At 51.4% G+C, this 18,172-nt stretch overlaps 1 pseudogene; it reads right to left on the reverse strand.

Annotated features, from left to right (window-relative positions):
• Positions 1-5,718: 5,718 nt before the first annotated feature.
• The window catches only part of LOC129326934 (zinc finger protein 208-like), a 64,676-nt pseudogene continuing 52,222 nt past the window's right edge, over positions 5,719-18,172 (reverse strand).

Raw genomic sequence — 18,172 nt, forward strand, 5'->3', positions numbered from 1 at the left:
CTTTGAAGCTCAGTGTCTCTGACCTTGCAAACCTGCTCTGTTTCGTTCCTAATCTGTTGCCTCTCTCCTTTGTCTAGACGAAGCATGTAAACTATTTAGGGAGTTCTCAGAACTCAGAGCTCCACAGATTGGTCCAAGGAACATGATAGGATTAAACCTTCTGGGAGGGGAAGGCTGTTTTTGATGTCTCCTGTGCCTCCAGTAGGAGCGCCAAGGATTTCCCCGGTCATGCAGTTTCCAAGAATAGTTGGAGCCGGGAGAGGGAGAGTTGCTCAGCCTCCCGTAACCGTGACTGCCTCTAATGTGCCACCTTGAGGAGCAGGGGTCGGCTAAGCTGAGAGAGCTCAGCCATTAATCATTCCAATGGCAGTGAACAGGGCAGGGGCACCAGTCACCACAACAGGGGTGAGAGTAGCGAGGGACCTACAGGTTCCAGTTTCAACCCCCCCCCTAATGATAGCTCCCAATTTACCACCTCAAAGAAGAGTGGGTGACTCCACACAGAGGGGTCCGTTCATTAGAGCTAACAGTTTTTCTCCAGAGGTGAACTGAATGGAGGTGAAAGGCAACCTGGCAGAGCACACCGTAACCGGTTCAAAACCCTCCCTTCTTTCTCACCATCCGTCCTTTTCCTGTCCTTCTGGCCTGCAGACCCCATTCCAGGCCAGGCTCCGCAGAGGAGATTCAGGCATGCTGGACAGAGACACGACTCCCCAGTGGCACCGCTGGATCGCACCGGAAGTTGGGCAGGACCAGTCCACTTGCCACGTTGAATGAGTGGTGGCCTTCACTCGGGATTGCCCCCCCGGTCTCCAGCTCCATGACAGGGGCCATCGATCGAGGCTTTGGGGGAAAGGCTCTACCCACTTGGCCAGGTGACCCGGAAGATCTAGAACACACCTTCCCTCCCGTCCCCTAAGGTGAGAAAGGAAAAGGAGAAACCACTCAAGTAAATAAATAATTTTTAAAAATTCTCAGCCATCGCAAGGGTTAGCTCAGGAGCAGCTAGTGTGACACAACTCGGACATAATTTACACCCGATATCCCCTTCAGGCTTTCATCTTGTCGTCAGTTTTATCAGCATTGTGTTCTATGCTTTTCTCTTGTAGTTTCCTTAGAGAGTAGCCACAACATGGAGAAACCCTAAAAGGAGCAAGGAAAACGGACCCTGTTTGGCGACAAAATGTGTGAGAAACTAGATACCCCTTGGGCAGAGAAGCAGGATCCCTTCGCCTCTCTCTGGCACGACCACTCACTCCAAATGCTCTTTTCATTCAGGTTCGTGGTGTATTCTGTGTTTGTCCCCAGGAGTCCCCAGAGTGGATCTCCTGGCTCAAGTGCTTCCTTTCATCTCTTCCATCATTTTCTCCCACTCTAAAAAGGTCTTCTGGGTATGGATTGGGGCTTGTTTGGTGAACGAGAGAACCAACATCTTCCACTAAATGATTAACTTGGAAAAGCCCCACAAACGATGCCCTCCAGACGAGGACTGCGGGGCCTCCGATATCCCCGCTTCAGAGGAATGTGTGCAAAACGAAACAAGAGAGCCAGAAATCACTTTTTGGTAAAGCAGCTTCCAGAACTGTGAACCAAATCCAGGAAACCAAATAATAGAATCTGTCCGAGGCCCGACCCGGGGGCCTCGGACTCCTCGGGCCCCTACCCCCCCCGCCTCCTACCTGGGGGTCGAGGGGAGGGCGGGCGAGGGGGTCGCGGAGACGGCCCTGCGGGGCGGCGCGCAGAGCGGCCCTCGCTCTCTCGAAGCGCCGGCTGCCACGCTCACGCTCTGGGCCTAGCAAGGGCGGCCCGACACTCGCAGGACGGACCCACTGAGGTGGCCCCGCCCTGCCGCTACCGCCGCCAGGGGGCGCCCCAGCACGTGACAGAATCATAGAGTTGGAAGGGGCCATACAGACCATCTAGTCCAACCCCCTGCCCAGTGCAGGATCAGCCTAAAGCATCTCTGACAAGTATTCATCCAGCCTCATGGTGACACCCTCCCACAAGAAAGTTTGTGTGTTTCCTTTTAGAATCATAAAATCATAGCATTGGAAGGGGCCTCATAGACCATCTAGTCCAACCCCTTCCTAATGCAGGAACAGCCTAAGGACCCCCGACAAGTATTCATCCAGCTGCTCCTTAAAGACTGCCAGTGTGTGTGTGTGTGTGTGTGTGTGTGTGTGGGAACCCATCATACCCCAAGGTAGCCGATTCCTCTTCTAGATACCCTTAATGTGAAGAAGTTTTTCCTAACATCCAGCTGGTACCTTCTCTCCTGTAGTTTAAACCCATTGTTTCGAATCCTCTCCTCTCTTGCCCTCCCCTCCCATAAGTGACAGCCTTTTAAATACTTAAAGAGAGCAAGCTTTCCTCGTAGGACTTGTTCTCCAGGCCCCTGACCATCCTGGTTGCTCTCCTCTGCACCCGTTCTAGTTGTCCACATCCTTTTTGAAGTGAGGCCTCCAGAACTGCACACAATACTCCAGGAACGGACTGAACAATGAGTGCTGGTTGCAGTTAATCTGTTTTAAAGAAAAAAAAATGTTCCCCATGAGGTTTAATGGGCTGTAGGGCCAGGGCGGGGCTGGTAGGGGCTTTGGTAGGGGATGCCCTTCTTCCTGGACTACAGCTCCCAGCTGCCCCGGGCCAAGAAAGTGCGGGAAAAATAAGGGGCGGAGCAACCTCCACAGAAATACCCAGCCCATCCTGAGGGAAAAAAGAGTCGCTTTCTTGGTTGAAGAAGGAGAGGCTCCTGCTGCTGGGTGAAACCTGGTTGCCTAGGCCCTAAATGTGGAGGGCCTGGGAGGCAGCAGAGAGGAAAGGAAGGGGGGACCTTCTTCCCTGAGACCCCAACCCCTTAAGGCAGAGTAGGGAACAGTGTGTCAGGGAAAGCAGACGGCGGTTCTCCTCAGTTTGATCTTCTGCCCTATGAGTTCTGAACAGGGGGGTCTACCCCTATGTGTGGTGCCTTTACCTGCTGTGTATATAGTGCTCTGTATATAGTTACTAAATTATACTTTTTTGAATATAAAAGACCTTGTGGTGCTCTGACTACGTAACCTCCCCCACTTGGCACTTGGCTACAGGAAGGGAGGGAGCCCGGGAGAAATGGATCAGGCCAGACCTTGGTGGGTTGCCAATTCTCCAGGGCCCAACCAAAGATTGGGCAATTCATTTCCCAGTAAGGAAATTCAGCCAGAGGAGTCTCACTGCCCCTCAGTCAGGTGGTGTACAAATCAGCGAGTGGTGGCAGCGACGGAGAGGGTGAGCCACACCCACCAGGGACTGTGGGAGGTGGATAGTGGGGCTAGCAGGCCATTGACAGCGGCTCAGTTGCCCGGACTGAGAGCCAGCGCCCGTTCCGCCACACCTTCCCTCCTCTAGTTTAAACCCATTGTTTCCAGTCCTATGCAAGTATTTGTCCTACACAAGTATTTGTCCAGCTGCTCCTTGAAGACTGCCAATGGAGAGGAACCCGCCACATCCCTAGGTAGCCTATTCCACTGCTGGATTACTCTTAATGTGAAAAAGTTTCTCCTAACATCCAGCTGGTACCTTCCCTTCTCTAGTTTAAACCCACTGTTTTGAATCCAATCCTCTCTTGCCCTCCCCGCCCGTGAGAGCCTTTTAAATACGTAAAGAGAGCAAGCTTTCCTCAGAGGACTTGGTCTCCAGGCCCCTGATCATCCTGGTTGCTCTCCTCTGCACCCGCTCTAGTTGTCCACATCCTTTTTGAAGTGAGGCCTCCAGAACTGCACACAGTACTCCAGGTACGACCTGACCAACGTGGTGCATAGTCAGACAATGACATCCTGTGATATGCCTTTAATACACCCCAAGATTGTGTTCCCTTATTTTGTTGCTGCATCACACTGACTGCTCATATTCAGCTTCCTATCCAGCCGTATCCCAAGACCATGTTTTTTCAGTTCTTATACAACAGCAACAACATCTTTTCCTTAGCAGCTTTCACCTATCAGAACTCAAGAGGAGCAGGCCCATATCTTATTAATTAACTGTTGGCTAGAAGGAAGAGTGTGCACAATGCTCATGAGTGTATCTTTTCCCCCCTTGGCTGCCCCAGCAGTGGTACCAGCTCCTTGTCAATTGGGTGAGTCCTTGCAAGGAGAGACCCCTCCCCACCAATTGGCCTTGGAAATGTTCAGAAAGGGGAATATGCAGACTGCAATCATAGGCTGCAATTCTGAAGACACCCCCCTGGGAGAAAGCACCACTGAATAACATAGAACTTACATTTGAGTAGACCTGTATAGGATTGCTATCCCCCTATCCTGCTAGCCATTTGCCTACTCTGCCTTTTCAAAAACAATCCTGCCTGCCCACAGCAAAAGGAAAACCTATGGAAAAAACACACACCTTTTTAAGTGGGCAAGGAAGGGCAGATTTAGACATTCGTGCTGCCTGCCTGTAAATGTCGGTGGCAGAACAATCGGCAACCTGCGATATGCAGATGACACTACACTGCTAGCAGAGAAGGTTAAAGATCTGAAGACTGATCATGAAACTAAAGACAACAAGTGAAGTATTGGGGCTTCAGCTGAACATCAAAAAAACAAAGATCATGACCAACACTAACAAACAAGTCCATATCAAGATAAACAATGATGAGATCGACGTGGTTGACAACTTTGTCTTCCTAGGTTCACAAATCAATAACAGGGGTGACTGGCCACCAGAAGTAAAGCGGCGAATCACACTTGGACGCTCAGCAATGGTCAGCATGGATTCAATCTGGAAATGCAAAGATGTCACAATAAGCACCAAGTGCCGACTGGCCACAGCCGTTGTATTTCCTATAACAACCTACGGATGTGAGACATGGACCTTAACAAAAATGGACAGGAGGAAAATTGACTCATTCAAACTGTGGTGTTGGAGATGACTCCTGAGGATCCCTTGGACAGCAAAAGTAACAAACCAAGCTGTCTTGGAACGCATAAAACCTGACATGTCTCTGGAGGGGGAGATTACAAAGCAGAAGCTCAGCTATTTCGGGCATGTAATACGGGCCAACTCACTAGAAACATCAATGATGCTAGGAATGGTGAGTGGAATGAGGAAGAGAGGAAGACCAAAAACCCGCTGGCTGGATACCATCATGAAAGACACTGGACTGAACATGCAGGAATTGAAAGAAGCAGTCAGGGATAGAAAGGCCTGGAGGGATACGATCTACAGAGCAGCCAAGGATCGGACACGATTAAATGGCTAGGATTGGATTGGATTGGATTGGATTGGATTGGATTGGATTGGATTGGATTGGATTGGATTGGATTGGATTGGATTGGATTGGATTGGCTGCCTGCCTGCCAGCCCGCCCCTGGGCAGTGGAGATTCACGGCATTTCATGCAAGAACAGCTGCATCATGGGGAATAAAACTGTAAATCAAAAGGAAACATGATTCCAGTGGGCAACAGCAGGATGCAAATGCCTGGGTGGGGCATACCACATGGTCCCTGACATCACAACCCTCTGTTGTGGTTGCGCAGTCACTGGGTCTTTCCTCTCTGTCACCTGGGAAACCAATGGGGCGGCGGCTTCCGAGGCTGCAGGGACACCGGTGGATGAGAGCTGGCTGTGCCCCTTTCTGCCATTCAAAGGGATGTCATCGGATACCACTGCGATTGGTGGGTGTTAAGGGCTCTGGAACACACACACTGCAATCTGATCCGTGCAGCATGGCATGTATTTATTTATGTAATTTACAGCCCGCCTTTCTCACTGAGACTCAAGGCAGATTACACCGCATGAAATCAGTACAGTCAATGTCAAGGATATTTCCATAAAAAATACCATAGGGTAAATAAACACAATTTTACAAAAACATAGCGATAGTAAGAATCCAATACAGAGTTGAATACTGAAAGAGAACATAAACAATTCTAGGGCTGACATTTGACCACATGAAGTACAAGTAGCTCATGGGGGCACATATTTAAGACAACATATTATGTAAGGCAACATAGTGGTCAAGTCTATGGTCCTTAGTGAAGCATCTGAGAGCCCCTCTCTAAAATACAAATGCCTTTTTGAATAACTCGGTTTTGCATCGTTTGTGGAAAGCTAGGAGAAGGGGGTGCTCCTGACCTCAGGCAGGCTATTCCACAGGGTAGAGGCCACCACAGAGAAAGCCCATCTATGGGCAGCTGTTGATTTCACCCATGTGTAGGGTGGCACCTGCAGGAGACCCTGTTCAGATGAGTGAAGTTGGCGTGGAGGAACATAGGGAGAGAGGCGGTCCTGTAGGTATGCCGGACCAATGCCACGAAGAGCTTTGTATACCTTGAACTGAGCACGGTAGCTGATAGGTAGCCAATGGAGTGACTGCAGAATGCAGGTGATGTTCATACTCCTGCTCACTCCTGATAGCAGTCACATAGCGGCATTTTGAACCAGCTGGAGTCTCTAGTTAATTTGGATGGGAGACTTTTGTATAGTGCATTCATGTTACCATAGCATGGATCCAGGTGGTCCGGTGGGCCATGTATGGTTAACCCTCACCTGATGAATGCCCATACGGAGTGGTTGGTGGGTTCTAGGATTTGGGTGTCAATTCTCAAAGCTTTTATGTCATTATACTGAATAAAGGAATACATTATAACAGTGTTTTATTTTACTGCTTGCAAATGCTGGAAGCCAATTTACCTAATGTAACATCCATCCGTACGTCAACAACCTTCATGATTTTCATCCTACGTGAACTCTTTGACGGGAGGTAAGGTTATCACTCCGACTGAAACTTTTCCCACGCTCCAGGCATTTATATGGTTTCTCCCCGTGTGAATCCTTTGATGAGAAGAAAGGTTTGTACTCTGACGGAAGCTTTTCCCACACTCCAGGCATTTATAGGGTTTCTCCCCTGTGTGAATCCTTTGGTGGGAAGAAAGGCTTCCACTCCAACTGAAACTTTTGCCACATTCCAGGCATTTATATGGTTTTTCTCCGGTGTGAATCCTTTCATGTGACGTAAGGTATGAACTCGAACAGAAGCTTTTCCCACACTCCAGGCATTTATAGGGTTTCTCCCTTGTGTGAATCCTTTGATGAGAGGAAAGGTTTGTACTCTGACTGAAGCTTTTCCCACACTCCAGGCATTTGTATGGTTTCTCCCCCGAGTGAATTCTTTGATGGACAGTAAGTTTTCCACTCCAACTGAAACTTTTCCCACACTCCAGGCATTTATATGGTTTTTCTCCTGTGTGAATCCTTTCATGTGACGTAAGGTATGAACTCGAACAGAAGCTTTTCCCACACTCCAGGCATTTATAGGGTTTCTCCCCTGTGTGAATCCTTTGATGAGAAGAAAGGTTTGTACTCTGACTGAAGCTTTTCCCACACTCCAGGCATTTGTATGGTTTCTCCTCCAAGTGAATTCCTTGATGGACAGTAAGTTTTCCACTCCAACTGAAACTTTTCCCACACTCCAGGCATTTATATGGTTTCTCGCCTGTGTGAACTTTTTGGTGGGAAGAAAGGTTGTTACTCCGACTGAAACATTTCCCACACTCCAGGCATTTGTATGGTTTCTCCCCTGAGTGAATTCTTTGATGGAGAGCAAACGTTCCACTCTGACTGAAGTTTTCCCCACACTCCAGGCATTTATATGGTTTCTTCCCTGTGTGAATCCTGGCATGTGATGTAAGGCCTGAACTCAAACGGAAGCTTTTTCCACACTCCCGGCATTTATATGGTTTTTCCCCCGTGTGAATGCTTTGATGGACAGTAAGTTCTGCACTTCGACTGAAACTTTTCCCACACTCCAGGCATTTATATGGCTTCTCTCCTGAGTGAATTCTTTGGTGGAAAGAAAGGCTTCCACTCTGACTGAAGTTTTTCCCGCATTCCAGGCATTTGTATGGTTTCTCCCCTGAGTGAATTCTTTGATGGACAGTAAGTTTTCCACTCCGACTGAAACTTTTCCCACACTCCAGGCATTTATATGGTTTCTCACCTGTGTGAATCCTTTCATGTGAGGTAAGGTATGAACTCGAACGGTAGCTTTTCCCACACTCCAGGCATTTATATGGTTTCTCCCCTGTGTGAATCCTTTGATGTAAGGTAAAGTCTGAACTAAAACGAAAGCTTTTCCCACACTCCAGGCATTTATAGGGTTTCTCCCCTGAGTGAATTCTTTGATGGGAAATCAGGTTATCACTCCGACTGAAACCGTGACCACACTCCAGGCATTTATAGGGTTTCTTCCCTGTATGAATCCTTTCATGTGAAGTGACGTCTGAACTCGAATGAAAGCTTTTCCCACATTTCAGGCATTTGTATGGTTTCTCTCCAGTGTGAATTCTTTGGTGGGAAGAAAGCTTCCTGCTGCAACTGAAGCTTTTTCCACACTCCAGGAATATTTTCTGTTTGTCACATATGTTCCATTGAATATTAATATCTGCTTTGTTGGGAAAATTTTCCCTGCTTGCAGTGAGCTCATTCCTGTTCTCTCCTTTGTTTATTTTTTCCAGGAGAGAGTCATTCTCATTTTCAAGACCAGAAAAATTCTCCCCTTTATAAAGGTGTTTTCCCTCCTCCATCCTCCGGGCATCACAATACTCAGTCTTTTCTTGCACATCTGAATACAGAGCCTCTTTCTCCATCGCTGGATGTTGTTTTGTTTCATTCTCTGACTCCCACACGTGCGCAGCTGAAAGAAAGAGAAACCTGGTGTGAGGTCAGGGTTATGAACGCCCAGGCATTAAACACCAACTGTCTGCAGCCATTTCTCCCGCTGACCTTCTCATTTAGGGCCATCCATACCCATGTCATATGGTCTGAAGAGAGGTGGCCAGCCAGATGGAGAAAAAGGGAATCCAATGTCAAGAAGAACCCCGAGTTATTTCTGCCTCTAAGACCACAGAGGTACGGGTTTCAAGGCAAAACAGGGTATGATTCTACCTTTTTCATTTTCTGTGTGCTCAGGTATCCAGGTGGATGCCCAGCTGGTGTCAGGGAGCTGGGACTCCTGTCACTAATAGGATCCAAACCATATTTTACTAACTTGTCAACAAGAATATCATGTGGAATCTGATCAAAAGCCTTACTGAAAGCAAGATAAACTATGTCTGCCGCATCCCCCTGATATGCTAAAGTAGTAACTCTGTCAAAAACGGAGATAAGGTTAGTCTGGCATGATTTGTTCTTGAGGAACCCATGCTGGCTCTTAGTAATCACCGCTGTCTTTTCTAGATGCTCAAGGACCGACCGTTTGACAAATTCTCCAGGAACTTTCTAGGTGTGGACGTCAAGCGGGTGGGTTGATAATTACCTGGCTCTTCCTTTTCCCCCCTCTTGAAGATGGGGACAACATTTTCCCACCTCCAATTTTCTGGCACCTCATTCTCAAAGATGATAAACGGAGGCTCTGCAATTGCATCAGCAAATTCCTTTAGTACTCCTAGGGTGCATTTCCTCTGGCCCTGAGGTCCTGATTTCATTCAAAGAAGCCAGGTGTTGACGTACCACCCCAACGTCTATCCTAGGCTGCAATTCCGTTTCTTCCTTATGTGTTCTCCTTGCAAGCGAAGACCAAGGCAAAGGAGGAACTGAGCAGTTCTGCCCTCTCTTTACCTTCTGTTAAAACCTCACCTTCCTCTCCCCGCAGTGGGCCTAACCCTAACCCTTATTCATTTTCCTGCTCTGAACCTAACCAAAGAACCCTTTTTTGTTGTGTTTAGCATCTCTCGCTAGCCGAAGCTCATACTGAGCTTTAGCCTTGAATACATGCTCTCTACGAGTACCTACAAGTTGTTTATTTTCAGACTTGGTTATACAGCCCTCCTTCCATTTCATAAATGTCTTTTTTAATTTTCTGACCAGTGCAGGATTCTTTTCTTGTTCTTTCTCTAAATCTCCAGTTGAAATCTGCACACAACCACCCAGTCAAATAAACCATCATGTCATGGCAATATTATTTCTTTCTCCTTTACTTTCACCCAAAGGCTCTCAGCTGGCCTTCCGTGCTCTGGTTCAGGTACTTCCTCACAAGTAGATACAGCCTTGGCCTATAGGGCTACTCGTCCACCCTTCCTTGCTGGTCTATTCCTTTTAAACAAGTTGGGCCCCTCGATCCTAATATTCCAACTGTGTGTCTCATCCCACCAACTGGAATTGTACGACTTGTGTACTATACCCGGAAACAAACCTAAAACATTCTTTGAGTTTTATCTCTTGACAGAAGTTAAATGATTTGGTATTTGAAAGCTCAGTAGACACTTAGGGCTTCTTATGTGCATGTCTATATCTGAATCAGCCTGACCGGAGTCATCCAGGACACCTGCAAGGTGCTAGAACGTTATATTGGCACACCGTCTGGGCCAGGCCCTTCATAATCGCTTGCAGCAGGGCTCTCGGCTGGGTGGGCGGATGTCTGCACTCGAGAGCTCTGTGGGGTTGCTTTGGGTCATGTCTCTGCAATAAAGCACAGGCTTGGCTTTGCAGGATCCAGGATCAACGTGTGACTTCTCCAGGGAAAGGGATCCTGGGGTAACAGGGCGGGTGAACACCCTTGTCGAAAAGTGGACAACGTTTGGCTAGGCTTGGAAGAAGTGATCAGTCTCGGGAGGAGAAAGTGGCCGATTTTTAGGGGTTCCAGATCTCCAGGCACCATTTCAGCATTCAAAACTCAGCCAAGCCCTTCTGAGAACCCACCATAACCCATCAGCCCTTGGAAGGAAGCACAAGCAACACACAGACCCGCAACAGGTGGAAGAACTTACCCGCCAATCCCTCCTCTTCAAATAAGCCTGGGAGAAACAGCTCTTCCTCTTCCAGCCAGGATATGAGTTCAGGTTTGGCAACTTGAGGTCCTTTTTATCAGGGGGGAAAAACAAAATCATAACTTTTCTGGGTGCACATAAATCCAGCAATTCCAAGACAGCTTGACTCTGTCCCTCCAGAAATACAGAACAGACAAGTAATAGGGGTGGGATGGAGTCCAGGACGTGGTCAACTGTCTATCTTTTGTTACTCTTGGTGGGGGACAGAGGTAAGTGGCCATTCACACAAGCACCCCCTATTCTGGGTCTCTTGGGACCTGAGCCTGTGTATACACAGATTGCATATTGGTGGAGTATTTTCCCATGAAAAACATGAGGCCATTGTTTTAAAAGGGTTGACTGTTAACTGCCAAGGGAAAGACTGAAGTCCTAACGCAACGATTACTCAAATCTTTGATCATTAAGGTGTCACAGCTATTCTATGAGAGAGCTGTGCCAAAGTGAGAGAGGGAAAGAGAATGCAAGGAGACGTCTTGGGGACTCGAGAGGGAGAACGATGCCGGAGAGATGGACAGAAAGGAGCTGGGCAGGAGTCAGAGAACCAGAGGATGAAGAGAGGGACATGGGGAGCCTCCGCGCCAGGAACCAGGAGCAGCAATGGAGGAACGGGGAGAAAGCATGGGCTCCGCGGGCCATAGTGAGAGAAGGAGGGAGAATAAGAAAAGGGGAGGGATGAGATCAAAGAGGGAGGTGGGATAGATGGAAAAACCTGCCTTGTATGCCTGAATCCCAGGCCTTAGAAGGGGGGGGGAGTCGTGATATACTGGAGTCAAATTAAGTTGTCTTATTTGCTTGTTTCAGGATTTATTTGTCACAAACAATAACCATTTCTTGCAGCTGCAATCCAAATGATCTCAGCAAGTCAGGACGGTTGGCTTTTAGGATGAGCCGTCTTGCAAAAGGGAACCTGGAAAACTCATTATGCATTCTAACAAATATTTGCAATTATTCCTCTGAGCCTGATCAAACTGCTTCTTCCTCCTTTGCCTTTGGACATCTTTTTTCTGGGAGTGAAAGCAGAGGGGGGGAGTTCAGCTACCGCCATTTCTGTTTTCTGTGGCAGGAAGAGGCCCCGTATGACTACAGGGTGCTGGTGTAATAATGGCGCTGGCAGTTCTCTGCCCTGAACAACTGAGCTGGAAATGCCAGCTGAGAAACAGCCAGTGGCCAAAAAACCAGCTGTGCTCCTTCCTCTGCCACATCTCAGCTCAGGGAAGGTGCAAGGAACCTGAGATGAGGTCTTTGGTAAAAATGGCTAGACTTGGATTCAGGTCTGCAGGTACTGTCAGGTTGTGGCCTGGCTCAGATATGTGGTTACAGAGCTGGTTAGGACTGGAACCCCTGTGGAGCAGTCTCTGAATTCCCTGGAGATTCGACCCTGGGAGGCTGTTCTCAGGGAGCTTTCTGTTGACTCCCTAGTTGTTCACACAGCTGAAATGCCCATTAACAGCTCAGCCCTGACTGGGTCTTGAGCTGCCGGGTGAACGAAATGAAAATATGGCCTCTCAGTTCCACCTCCATTTCTTCCTCTCTGAGCTAGGTTTCTTCGACCAAGCTCAGACCACGAGGGAAGTAGGCCAGAGAGAAGCTGAACGCTGCAGGCTATTCCTCACCTTGGCCTGTCCCTCTGCTGAACCAGCCAGGCAGGGGAGGGGACTCGCAGTCTGACGGATGGGTGAGATACGGACCAAGGGGTGCCAAACAGAGGTGCCTAGGAAGTTAGCTTTCAAGTTATAGATAGGCAGGTTTTATTTATGCTTTTTGCATACACAACTTAAGATAATAAACTTAACTTTTATTTAAGTTGGACACACCAGAACCCCACACCTCAGGGTGTGAGAGAACCTGAAACAAAAAGCAAGCGTGTCCCCCCTGCCTTGACTTCTGGACTGGCTGTGATAGGAGGTGAGGAGGCGGACTCCCATACGTAAGGCAAGGCCCAGAACGGAGCGATGACCAAGCTCCACTCCGCACCTCTTCTGACGCCGCTCACGTGGCCCAGGCCCAGGGCTGACAGGCAGGGGCTCCCCCTCCACAAGGAGAACTCACAACCCCCTCCCACATCAGAGGAGGGACCAGGGAGGGCGGCAGAGATCAGCCACTGGGCCCAGGGGGGGCAGCCTTCCTCGTTAAGGCCCTCGTTACAGTCCCTGCTCACACCAGAAGGAGGCAGCCCAGGAGAAAGGGACCCTTACCCAGAGAGGCCACGATCCCAAAGTTCTCCAGCATGACTTCCTTGTACAGGGCTCTCTGGGCCGGGCGCAGCAGGCTCCACTCCCCCCGGGTGAAACGCACGGCCACCTCTTCGAAGGACACCGGACTCTGGAAGGAGAAGGGGGGAGCATTTCTTTATACCCCTGGAAAGCTGGTCCATGGGACTGGGGAGGGGATAGAGACACAGGGGGATGAATACAGGAAGACCAGCACAAAGAGGAGGGGAGGGGAGAACAGCCCCTTGGGGTCATTTCGCTCCCCACTCCCGGCTCTCCTTGGGGGCACTGGGGGCCCAGAGGGGTGGCCCTCATTGGCAGGGGGCTGGCAGGCTTGTGGGAAGAGGCCAGAGAGGTCTATGTGGCAAAGGACCAAACCCTTTTCCATGGGAAATTCATCGTCCTGCACCTGCCATCCTAGGCAGGGGGTGGCCATTTCCCTGCCTTCTCAGCGGGCAGCCTCATCCTCTCGTTCCTCCACAGCCAAGGGCAAGAAGTATTTGTGCCAGCCCCTGCACAACTACCCAGTAACCACCTCCCTCCGTACCTGAGCTGGCCGCATGGCGGGTCCTTTCCCTTCACCACGTGGAGGAGAGGGCAGAGAAGCCATCAAGGGAGCCTTTTCACTGCTGCCTGGGAGGGAGAAAGAAAGAGGGTGGGAAACCCTTATTGGTACGGGCATGCATTTTCTGCGCCAGTCCCTTCAGGGAACCTCTCTCTGCACTGGCTCTGGGGTGCAACATAAGAAACTGGATTCCCAGTTGGCTCAGAAGGGCCTGGCCCCACATCCCCCCCCCATTCCTCCTTCACCCGTCCCCCTCCCCTCCTTGAAATGCTCCTTCCCAACCTGCAGATCCCTTCTAGGGTGAGGAGCCCCTGGCCCTGCCTAGAGACAAAACCTCTCCCTCGCCCTGTCTGAGGGAAGCCAAGATGTTTTGGGACTCTGCTGGACATGGGGTGGAAGAGCCTCTGAGGTGAAGGGATGGACTGCAGGACTCCCTGCACAGAGAAAACTAGCCCTGCAGGGGAAACGTTTCTCTCCTCTCTGCCTCTCCTGGCTGGGAGGCTTTTCTTCCTGGAAATACAGACCAGGTCTGAGACTCAGATTTCTGCAGGTGCCAGGCAAGTACCACGTCTCTGGCCACTGAGCCTGAAGAAATCCTGCAACTGCAGTTAATAATCCTCAGGGAAAACACCCCTCCAGGCACACCCAGCAGAGCAGGAAAACGGCCCCAAGACTACAGGGGAGGGACCCGGAGGAGGGAGGATGCCAGACGGTGAGGGTGTTTTGCACCTGGGGGAGGCTTGTGTGGTTCCCCCCTTGCTGCTGCCCTGCCGTCCAGGGCCACCGAGGTTCCTGCGCGGGGGGGAGGGGGTTCCCTGCACTCCCCCCCACCCCAGACTCCCAGCAGTGGCCACGGGGGCTTTTTCACTTGGGTTGCAACATCAGTAATTGAATACTGACACATCAGCCTAACCTGGCAGGTGTGTGGCTACAACAATACAAAACATACAGGAAAAAATGGCACCACGCCCTCGTTCCCAAGGGCGAGGGAGGAGCGAAGCGGCAGGGGCAGCCAGGCGACCCAGGGGGCCTGGGGGGAGGGGAGCGGGGAGGGGAGGACCCCCTTCCCCAAGGCATGCAATGCAATATGGGGCTCCGGAGCCGGGAGAGGCCCTCCACCCCCCCCCCGGACTGGGCCCTGGAGAGAGACCCCCCCCCCCCGCTGCTCCCTTTGCGCACAAGCCCCGCCAGGCCCCTCCCCGCCCCTCCCAGCTCCGCCCCGCCCCGGCAGGCCCGCAGGGGCCCAGGAGGGGGGCAGGCGGGGGTCCCTCGGCTCCTGCCAGGGAGGGGGACCCCGCGGCGCGCCCCAGCCCGACCCACCTGCCTGCCTGCCTGCCTGCCTGGCTGCGGGAGGGTCCGGCGGGCGCCCCGGGGATGCTGCGCTCCGGGATTCCGCCGCCTCTGCCGGGGACTGCGGGCCGGCCTGGCTGGAGGGAGGCGGCTGCTCTGGCCGCGGCTCTCCAGTCTCTCTGCCGGCAGCCGGGCACGGCGGAGGTGGGCGCGCCTGCGCGGAGGGGGCGGCTCTTCAGTGGGGGGGGGGGAGCAGAGAGGAGATCCCGCCCCCCCCCCCTGCAAGGGCCCCGAAGCGAGACGCGAGAGAGCCCGAGGACCCTGAAGCCCTTTTCAGCTTCCCTGTCCTGACAGGAATCTCTTGGGCTTTGCTGCCAGTTCCCCCCCCCCTCAGTCTTTGGACCCCTGGCTCTGGCAGAGCCTCGGCCGGTGTGGCTGGGGGGCAGGGCCCGGAGGGGGGGGGTTCCCTTCCCCCCACCACGGAGTCCAGGCCTCTCCCCTCTCACTTGCCAGCCACTTCCAGCCTCCACTGACCTGGGACCCGGAGGCTTCGGTTCTGGCCTGGGCTCTCCGGGGCATCCCAACCCAGAGCCCAGGCCAGGAGGCCCCCTGGTCCTCAGAGGGCACAGCCGATGGCTCACAGCTCAGGGCCTGACTCTGCAGCGCTGCTTCCTTCCACAGCACCTGTCCTACTGGCGCAGAAGGTCCCGACTGTTGATCATATTGTCTTTTGCTCTGTGAATGTCCCACCTATTAACCATAATGGCTGCCCCCCCCCCCAGATATATCCCCTTGTATGGGGCGCCCCTGCAGCCCACCTAGGGTCAAGGAATGGCCCCACCCCACCAATTTTCCCTGGTGGTCACCCCACTCCCACCTGCTGGTGTCCAAGGCAGCCAAGGCAGCCAGGAGGCCCCCTGGTCCTCAGAGGGCACAGCTGATGGCTCACAGCTCAGGGCCTGACTCTGAAGCGCTGCTTCCTTCCACAGCACCTGTCCTACTGGTGCAGAGCAGCCAGGCCGGGGGGGGGGCGCTTGAAGGGCCCCCTCCCTGTCCAGCCCCTGCTGCCCTCTTCCAGTCTCCTGCTCTCCTTCTGTGCCAGCGTCCCCAGCCCACCCACCCCCTCCACCTGGGATTTGGAGGCAGCAGCGGAGTCAAGGCCGGGGATCCCTGTGGATTGGCAAGCGACGCCTCTTCTCCTCCTCCCTCCGGGTCGCCTCCGATCCCCTCTCTGGGCACCTGCTGGCTCCGCTGGCCCTCTCCCGGCTAGCTCTCAAAGCGGGCATTCGAAGGTCCAGGAAACTAGCTACAATACTAACCAATTTTATTGTAGCATAAGCTTTCGAGAATCACGTTCTCTTCGTCAGATGCATGGTACAGAAACTGGTCAAATATAGAAGAGGGGGGGAGGAGGAGAGAAGCCCCTCCTCTTCTATATTTGACCAGTTTCTGTACCATGCATCTGACGAAGAGAACGTGATTCTCGAAAGCTTATGCTACAATAAAATTGGTTAGTCTTAAAAGTGCAACTGGACTCTTTTTGATTTTGCTACCACAGACTAACATGGCTAACTCCTCTGTAGCTACAATACTGTTGTAATTAGCTGGATAGAAGATGGGTGCAAAGTGTGTAAAATTAGCATCTGTAGTATGAGAAAAATCCTATGTATAGCAAGCTTCCTGACACTTCTTTCCAATCCCTTTCCCGCCCTCTGTCTGGATTTCAGAGTCTCCCACCTTTCCCCACTCCGTGTGTCTGACGAAGGGAGCTCTGACTCTCGGAAGTTCCCTCCGTGGAAGTCTAGTTGGTCTCTAACACCAGAGAGCCACACATTGGACTCCACACAGAGGGGTCCCTTCATTAGAGCTAACAGTTTTTCTCCAGAGGTGAACTGAATGGAGGTGAAAGGCAACCTGGCAGAGCGCACCGTAACCGGTTCAAAACCCTCCCTTCTTTCTCACCGTCCGTCCTTTTCCTGTCCTTCTGGCCTGCAGACCCCATTCCAGGCCAGGCTCCCCAGAGGAGATTCAGGCATGCTGGACAGAGAGAGACGACTCCCCAGTGGCACCGCTGGATCGCACCGGAAGCTGGGCAGGACCAGTCCACTTGCCACGTTGAATGAGTGGTGGCCTTCACTCGGGATTGCCCCCCCCCCCCGGTCTCCAGCTCCATGACAGGGGCCATCGATCGAGGCTTTGGGGGAAAGGCTCTACCCACATGGCCAGGTGACCCGGAAGATCTAGAACACACCTTCCCTCCCATCCCCTTAGGTGAGAAAGGAAAAGTAGAAACCACTCAAGTAAATAAATATATAGAAGACCCCCACCATAATATCACTATTATTTCTTTCTCCTATTATTTTTACCCAGAGGCTCTCAGCTGACCTTCCAGGCTCAGATTCAGGCACTTCCTCCCAAGTAGATACAGCCTGGGCCTATAGGGCCACTCCTCCACCCTTCCTTGTTGGCCTATTCCTTTCAAAGAAGTTGTGCCCCTCGATCCTAACATTCCAATTGTGTGTCTCATCCCAACAACTGGAGTTGTATGTCTTGTGTACTATACCCAGAAACAAAACTAGAACATTCTTTGAGCTGTACCTCTCACCAGGAGTTAAATTATTTGTTATTTGAAAGCTCACTAGACACTTAGGGTTTCTTACGGTCAGGGCTGTATCTGAATGAGGCCTACCCAGAGTCCTCCAGCACAGCTGCAAGGTGCTAGAATGTTATATTGGCACACTCTGTGTCAGCCCTTCAGCATCGCATGCAGTACTGCTCTCGGCTGGATGTCTTCACTCGAGAGCTCTGGGGGGTTGATTTGGGTCGTGCCTCTGCAATAAAGCACAGGCTTTGTTTTGCATGCAGAAGGTCCAGGATCAACGTCTGACTTCTCCAGGGAAAGGGATCTTGGGGTAACAGGGCTGGCAAACAACCTTTTCTGGAAACTCTCAAAGGTGGAAATGGTCTTGGGAGAAGGAAGTGGCCTATTTTCAGAGGTTCCAGATCTCCAGGCACCATTTCAGCATTCAAAACTCGGCCCAGCTCTTCTGAGAACCCACCGAAACCCACCAGTCCTTGGAAGGGAGCGCAGGCAACACACAGTCCCACGACAGGTCAAAGCACAATATTAAAATTCTACAGAACCAGATTAATTTATTGCTGACCTAGGTGATCACACAGAACATTAAATTTGCTAAGGCTAACTTGCCTTGTATTCACAGGCCTGCTGTATCCAGAGCGTCTTATCTCTTGTGCTTTGAAGCTCAGTGTCTCTGACCCTGCAAACCTGCTAGTTCTCAGGGGAAAG

This window comes from Eublepharis macularius, chromosome 4 (assembly GCF_028583425.1).
Source record: "Eublepharis macularius isolate TG4126 chromosome 4, MPM_Emac_v1.0, whole genome shotgun sequence".
NCBI classification, from domain to species: Eukaryota; Metazoa; Chordata; class Lepidosauria; order Squamata; family Eublepharidae; genus Eublepharis; species Eublepharis macularius.